Below are 7064 nucleotides of genomic sequence, written 5' to 3'. Positions count from 1 at the left end.
TTTACACTTAGCCATTAAAACCACTATAATAGTATTTTTTTTATGACTTCTTACCTACTCTTTTTCTGTTCTGAGCTGTTTTGTTTATGGATCTCTAAGAAATCATATAAGAATCGCATAAGAAATCTATATAAATCATATAAGAAATCATAAAAAATAGTTTTGTTGGGATATTTAATCCAAAAGGAATAATTTCAGGAAAGTATTAAGCACATAAAATGTAATGCAGAGCTGGGAAGGTGGCCCAGTGGTAGAGCGCTTTGAGGTAGATTTGTTCTCCTTAAGCAATTACTCCAGGAATAATAAACAGTGGAAGCTGAATGATGTTCATTCAGGTATTTCTTTAGAAATTAAACCAATCTTTATTGGGTATAAAGATCACTTACAATGTCATTACCTACACCCTTTTCATTTAAAAATATTTATATTCTGTAGCAATGTCATTGTCGTTATATATTATTGAAAATAAGAGAACCCATGGGACCTATGTTTCTTTGGAGTTGGCTTACTTCTCTTAATAAATTTTTTTCCAAATCTTTCCATTTCCTAACAAATTGGGCAATGTCATTCTTTCTGATGGAGGTATAGAATGCAATTGTATATATAAATACCACATTTTCTTGATCCATTCATCTACTGAGGAGCATCTGGGTTGGTTCCATATCTTAGCTATGGTAAATAATGCTGCAATAAACATAGTTGTGCTGGTAGTTTTAGTATGGTCTTGTTTGTGATCCTTTGGGTAAATGAACAAAAGTGGGATTGCTGGGTCATAGGGGAGCTTTATGTGGAGTCGTTTCAGGAAACTCCATACTTCTTTCCAAAGTGGTTGAACAAGTTTACACTCCCACCAAGAATGCAGTAGGGTTCCCTTGTGGCCCCATCCCCTTCAGCATTTGTTGTTGTAAAAATATGGACTGCTTCACGAATTTGAAAGTCATCCATGTGTATGGGCCATGCTAATCTTTTTTGTATCATACCGATGTTAGTGTATGGGCTGCCGGATTAAGCACAGAACATTTTTTATATAGAAAGTGTAATTGATTTTCTTAAACTAGACAATTCCACAAAAAAGTAAGTTCAAAAGAATTTTCATGAAATTTTAGAATCATGCATTTCTTACACAAGCACATATTTTTGATGTTGGCATAATTTGTGGAGGGGAAGGGAAAAATGTTTAAATAGGGATACAGGTAGACCCATTGCAACGGTGAAAGGAACTTCACAACTTTGGCACCTCTACTACTGCCATACCTGCAGATTGTAATTTGATTGCTTATTTTGAGGTAGCATCACAATGCCTGGGCCTGCTTGGACTGTGGTCATCCTAACACAATCAAAATACATTGCACCCAGCAAATGGTTAGAGTTTCCTGAAACTTCTTTTTTTTTTGTCTGGGCTTGCCTGGAACTGAAATTCTCTAATCTCTGTTTTCTAAGTAGATACTATTACAGGTTTGAGTCACTTTATCCAGTAAAAGTATACGATTTCAAGATATCTTGATATTGCCTATATTTGTGCTTAACATATATAGCTAACCTTAATTTTCTCCCTCTTTTGTTTAATACTCTGAGTTGAAAACATTGACTTTCTTGCTATACATGGCTTTGTTTTGGGTGGAATCCCATCACAATCCAAAAAATCTCCCAAAAGTTTATGTCAAATCATGGAAAAGAAGGCTGCAGGTTAGGAAAAAAAAAACACTGATCCTTAACTTACATTTGCAGTATATTTATAGTGTTAGTCAATACTTTCTGAAGTATGAGAAGAGAAGGAAGAGAGAAATGTGAAAGATGTCAGGTCTCTGCGGAATTTCTGTAGTTGTCACTTCATGTTATATTCTTCCTTAAAAATTGCTTTATTAAAACCCTCTGAGTGAATATTGGTTGGGCTGTTTGGTAACCTTACCCAAGAAATGACGCTGATTTTAGAAGGCTGATGATTTGGTAAATAAAGGAATAATGAGAATGAGCACTGATATTGTCACAGAATGAGCCGACAAGGTTCATTGCTGAACAGCAAAAGAAAGCAGTTTCAAGTCCGATGATGCACATTGGAACATATACAGATAGATACATATATGTATACGTATACAAACACACGTGAAAAAGTATATATCCAGTAGAATATAGAGAGAAAGTTGGTGTGACAAGTATTAAACTATATCAAACTGGTTTCAGGAAAGGTAAAGTAAAATACCAATAGTTTAGCATAGATTTTGCATAGATTTGTAAAGGATGAAAATTCTTTCCTCATTTTATACTTTACAAATATCTTTAGTACATTTTAAGTTTTTTTTATATTGTAGTTGGAACATCTATATAATGCTGAGAATTGGAATTACATAAAGTATGCAATATGAATAGGCCAGCCAGTATAGGAAAGTTCATGAGATTCTTATTTCCAATTAACCACCAGGAGAAATGGAGTTCCAGTTCAGATTTTATGTAGAGCACTGGCCTTGAACACAAAAGCACCAATCAGGCTGTGAGTTTAAGCCCTAGGATCTACAGAAACAAAAACACAAAATATAACTTGGAGTTAGATATTTTATAATGAAGCATTTTTATATACTCTACATTGTTAGAAAGACTAGATTTCTGTGATGTCTTTATAACCTATCATAATAAGTGATATTGTCCATTTATTAAGCAGAAAGGCTTACTCAGATTTATAAGTTTGAAGGTTTCAGTGTATGTTCAGTTGGTTTTATTGCTTTGGTGGCCTGTGACAAGACAATGTCAAGGTGAGGAGTATGTCAAAAAGAAATGTTTTTGATCTAGAATGATTAAAAGAGAAAAGAAAGTAGATGAGTGTGCATGTTCTCAGAGGTTTCACTCTGAAGAACTTAATCTCCAGAAGAACTATGCAGGTATTCTCCACAGTCTGGGAGGAAATGGAAAGTCATTTTTCTTTAACACATAGGTCTTTCTGGGGCATTCTAAATTCAAATGGCAACATCCTCACCAGTGATAACGAATTGTCCAGGGGGGGAAGCAAATAGATATTTCTATAAATTCCAATCAGATCTCAGCAGACTAAATATTTTATGGAATTCCTATTAAAATACTTTCTTGCAGACTGACTGCGTCTTCATACTACATATTTGTATATCTGTATGTATGTGTGGGTTTGAATAAACTAATATAGCAATGTGGCAAATTAAAGTATTAGTAAGGCCTTTCTCTTCTCATATCATGAAAGCCTGCCACAATTCTCAATCAAATCCCATTCAAGATTCAAATTTTAATGCTGTCCTAAAACTTCTGTATGCAAACCCAGGTACATTCACTTCATTTAAGACGGCAATGATATATGAAAATTTTAAGTCTTCCATGGAAAAAAATTGTATTAAGCGAAGTTAGCCAGGCCCAAAGAAACTTAGGTCCATTGTTTCCCTTAATTGCAATAGCTAGTATATGTCTGAGTCATGCAAAAAGTCAGATAAGTTGATGTTAGGGAAATGAACCCTAATATATGTATTCAAATGTTTTTTTTTTTCTTTTAGGTGATTGTTTCTAACACATTTATAAGATTATTTCTTTGTTGCTTTGTATGTCCCTCTCCCATGGTATAACCCCTGCTTTCACTGTATTTGAGGTTGGTAAAATTTGTGAAGGGGAAGGGAAAAAAGAAATGTTTAAATAGGGGTACAAGTGGATACATTCCAACAATGAGATGTACAAGTCGTTATATGGAAAAACGAACTTTACCACTTTGGTGGGGGCGGGGATGAGGATTGGGTAGAGGAGCAGGGGAGGGAGGATGGGAAGGGATGGGAAGAGTAAACAAAGGAGGAAGCTACAGTGCTTGATAAGAAATGTACTCATTATCTTGCCCATGTAATTGTAACCCCTCTGTACAGTATTTTCACAAGAAAAAAAGAAACAAAGCAAAATTTAACTCTTCCAATTACGTTGTCACCAAGGAAACATGTACAATATTTCCTTAAAAAATATCTAGATTGTAGAACTTTAGCCAGAAAATTGAAGGAGTATACATTATAGGATTTAATTTAAATATTTAGTCACTGAAATGGATATTCTATATCCACAACTTAGAGCCCTTTCAAAATACATAATTGCAAACCTCATCTATTACCATCTTCTGTGAAGACAGTCCTTGCTGAAAACGAACCAGATGTGGTAAACCAATTAAAATGTACGCCATTGTCAAATGCGGTTGTTTTAAAGCATGGAAGTGATAGAACAATTAATGCCAGTGAACAGATGGTTCTAAGGAGTATGGATAGTGATTACTTTGGACTCTAGGTGGAAAAATCCACAGATGTTTCAGATTGTGCTTCGTTTTGGCATTTGTGAGATATACTTTAAAAAGCACAATGAATGAAAGCATGTTGTTTTATAAAGATTTTCTGACTGACAAACCAGGGAAAGAAAACTTATTGAAATATTTCAAATGAGAAGACAGACAATAGGGTGGGTAAGATGTGGTATGCAGCTTTAAATACAGACTGAAGCAAAACAAAGAATGGGAAAATTTTTTTCCTTAAAAGCTTTCTGGGTGTATTGTGCTATACACTATAATGATGAAATGATCATTTCTTTGGAAAAGTCATGAAAAAACATTGTCACCTGTTGAATTTCTTTATAAAGTGAATCTTAAATGACAAGAATGAAGAAATTTAAATATGTTAATAAAACATTATCAAGTATTACTTTAATTTTTGATTAAAAGTTAAAGCAAACCGGCAGACTACTAGTCCATTAACATTTATGTTTCCTGTCATATTTATTTTCCTTTTGTTCCTCTTTTTTGGGTGGTGATATTTTTTTTCAGAAAGGCAACCTAGTCTTAACCATTACCCACAAAATTTATGCTGTCATAGAATCAGAGTTTTTTTTTTTTATTAAATTAAGACAATAGTAGGCTCATTTTATGCCAAACCAAAACATAAACACCAAAAACATTTTTCACTAAAAAACCATTCATAAAAAATCATGAGGTGGAAAAGGCTCTGGAGGACAGGTCTAATCCAGGCGCCGGAGGAAAGGCTTAGGAAAACACCTGAACATGTGGCATCACAATGCAGCGCAGCCGGTGCAAAATGCAAGTATCCCTTACATGGGGTGCCCTGGAGGTTCCAATCCTGGGTGTCCACCTCCTTTGTGCCCACAACCTGTAAATCCGGCCATTCCTCCTGGTCCTGTTCCCGGGTGTCCCTTTCCTCCAGGACCTCCCCAGGGGAACCCAGCTTTCCCTCCATGTGGGCCCTCTTACCCTGTGCCACAGCCACAGTATCCAGGATACCAACCCTCAGGTCCTTACCCACCCCATGCCCACCACCTGCACCTGGCATGTGTCCTGTGAATCCCCTGGCTCCTGGCATAGGCCCACGAGCCCCAATGGACAAGAAAACACTGAAGAAAATGAAGAAAACACATAAAAAGATGCACAAACACCACAAGCATGGCAAGCATTCCTCCTTTTCCTCCTTCTCTTCCAGCAGAGACTCTGACTGAATTCAGGGCCTGGACCCTCCCCTCAAGTCTCACCAGTTTTGCTCTCATCAAGCTTCTGCTGTGGTGTTGTACTAGGGGGAAATTAGCGCTCTGATCCCCACCCCACCCTCATCTGAGCCTTACCCTGCTGTTCAGCCCTGACTGGCTAGGGAAATGGATAAAGTATTTCTGTGGGCTAGTAAAGACCATCTCCTTCCTGGTTGATTGATTTTTTGTTTTCTTTTTCTTTTTTTTTTGGTTCGAGACTGGGACTCCAGCTCAGTACCTAATGCTTTTACTCATTGGCTGGCACTCTACCAATTGAGCCGTGCCTCCAATATCAAGAGCTGAAGACTTTAACAGAGGAGCAGTTTCTTGAAGATGGTGAACCTCTGAGCTAAATGCTGAAGACAAGTTTAAATTCTGTAAAATGTGATTTTTTTCCTTCCATTTCCGTTTGTAATACGTGTGGTTGGTGGAAATTTCATTATGATAAAAAAAACCTGTATTTTTTTTATAAAGGTAGCATACTAGGATCATTTAGAGCTAGATATATTCCCAGTAGGCCTCTTAATGATTTCATTAACTGCAAGGCTGCCTTGATTCAAAGCAAGAGTCCATTGGTTGATGAGCTTTCTGGAAATGTAATCTCTACTCCTTAGCTCAGGTCCTACTCTCATTTTCCAATTCTCAGTCCAAATAAAGCTATTTTTTTCTGGTCAAAAAAAATCATGAGGATTTGGGGAAAGATGGAGGAGGAGAAGCTGGAGGGTAAACAAGCTCTTACATAGAAAGCAGTTTTAATGTTCCAGTGAACAGTCCTAGGCTAGAGAGTCACACCAAGTGTGCCATCACAGTACAGAGAGTTTGGCCAAAGAGGGAAAATCCAGGCAAGATAACAGATCTGAGCACTTGCCAGTAGCCACAGCTGAGGTGGCAGTAGGGACAGCGCCACTGGCTGTAGCCCCCATCCCTACAGAGAGAGTCCACGACAAAGGCCCCAGATGTGGCCAGTGAGTGGATTCTACTCAACACCAGCAAGAACTAACAAGGAGCAGATATCTTCATCCTGCAGATCACAGACCAGAGACGACGCAGGAAACAACACTCTGTCATGAGTAGAATCCTGACATCCTCACTCCTTCTCAGGGAGCAGAGGAGGGAAGGCCACCCATCCCCCACTACCAGAGATCTCCATCTAAGATACTGACCTCCACAGGGCTGAACAGTTAGCTCCAACTCAGGTATATGAATTCCGACTCATGATAATCAGGTGACAGAATACTTAATGAATAATCCAGAAGAGAGTTCCCAAAAAGCTCTACAAGCACTACTGGTATACATGGTGAATGAATACATTGAAAACTTGTAAAGGACTCATTGTGAGCATGATAGAGAGTGAGAGGGGGCAAAGCAAAGATTAATACAGGAATCTTGTGAGCATGAGGAAGCTACTCAAAGATTAATATAGGAATTGCACACGAGCAGGTTGAGAACAGTCAAAGAGAAATACAGAAATCGCATGAGAAGGCTGAGATCAGTCAAAGAGAAAGACAGTAATTGCATGATCGTGAGGAAGCTGTTCAAAGAGTAATACAGGA

The 7064-nt window shown here is 37.5% G+C and overlaps 1 non-coding gene and 1 pseudogene across 1 annotated transcript; one reads left to right on the top strand and one right to left on the bottom strand.

Moving 5' to 3' along the window:
* Positions 1 to 906: 906 nt before the first annotated feature.
* On the bottom strand, positions 907 to 1013 carry LOC122095824. The gene has a single exon (XR_006145216.1). It is a non-coding gene; the product is annotated as a U6 spliceosomal RNA (small nuclear RNA).
* Positions 1014 to 5035: 4022 nt separating this feature from the next.
* LOC122095807 lies at positions 5036 to 5484 on the top strand (annotated as a pseudogene).
* Positions 5485 to 7064: the final 1580 nt, after the last annotated feature.

This window comes from Dipodomys spectabilis, unplaced genomic scaffold, assembly GCF_019054845.1.
Source record: "Dipodomys spectabilis isolate Male_0828 unplaced genomic scaffold, ASM1905484v1 ptg000362l, whole genome shotgun sequence".
In the NCBI taxonomy this organism is placed as follows: domain Eukaryota; kingdom Metazoa; phylum Chordata; class Mammalia; order Rodentia; family Heteromyidae; genus Dipodomys; species Dipodomys spectabilis.
Note: the sequence above shows the minus strand (reverse complement) of the source record. Positions and strands in the feature narration are given on the sequence as shown.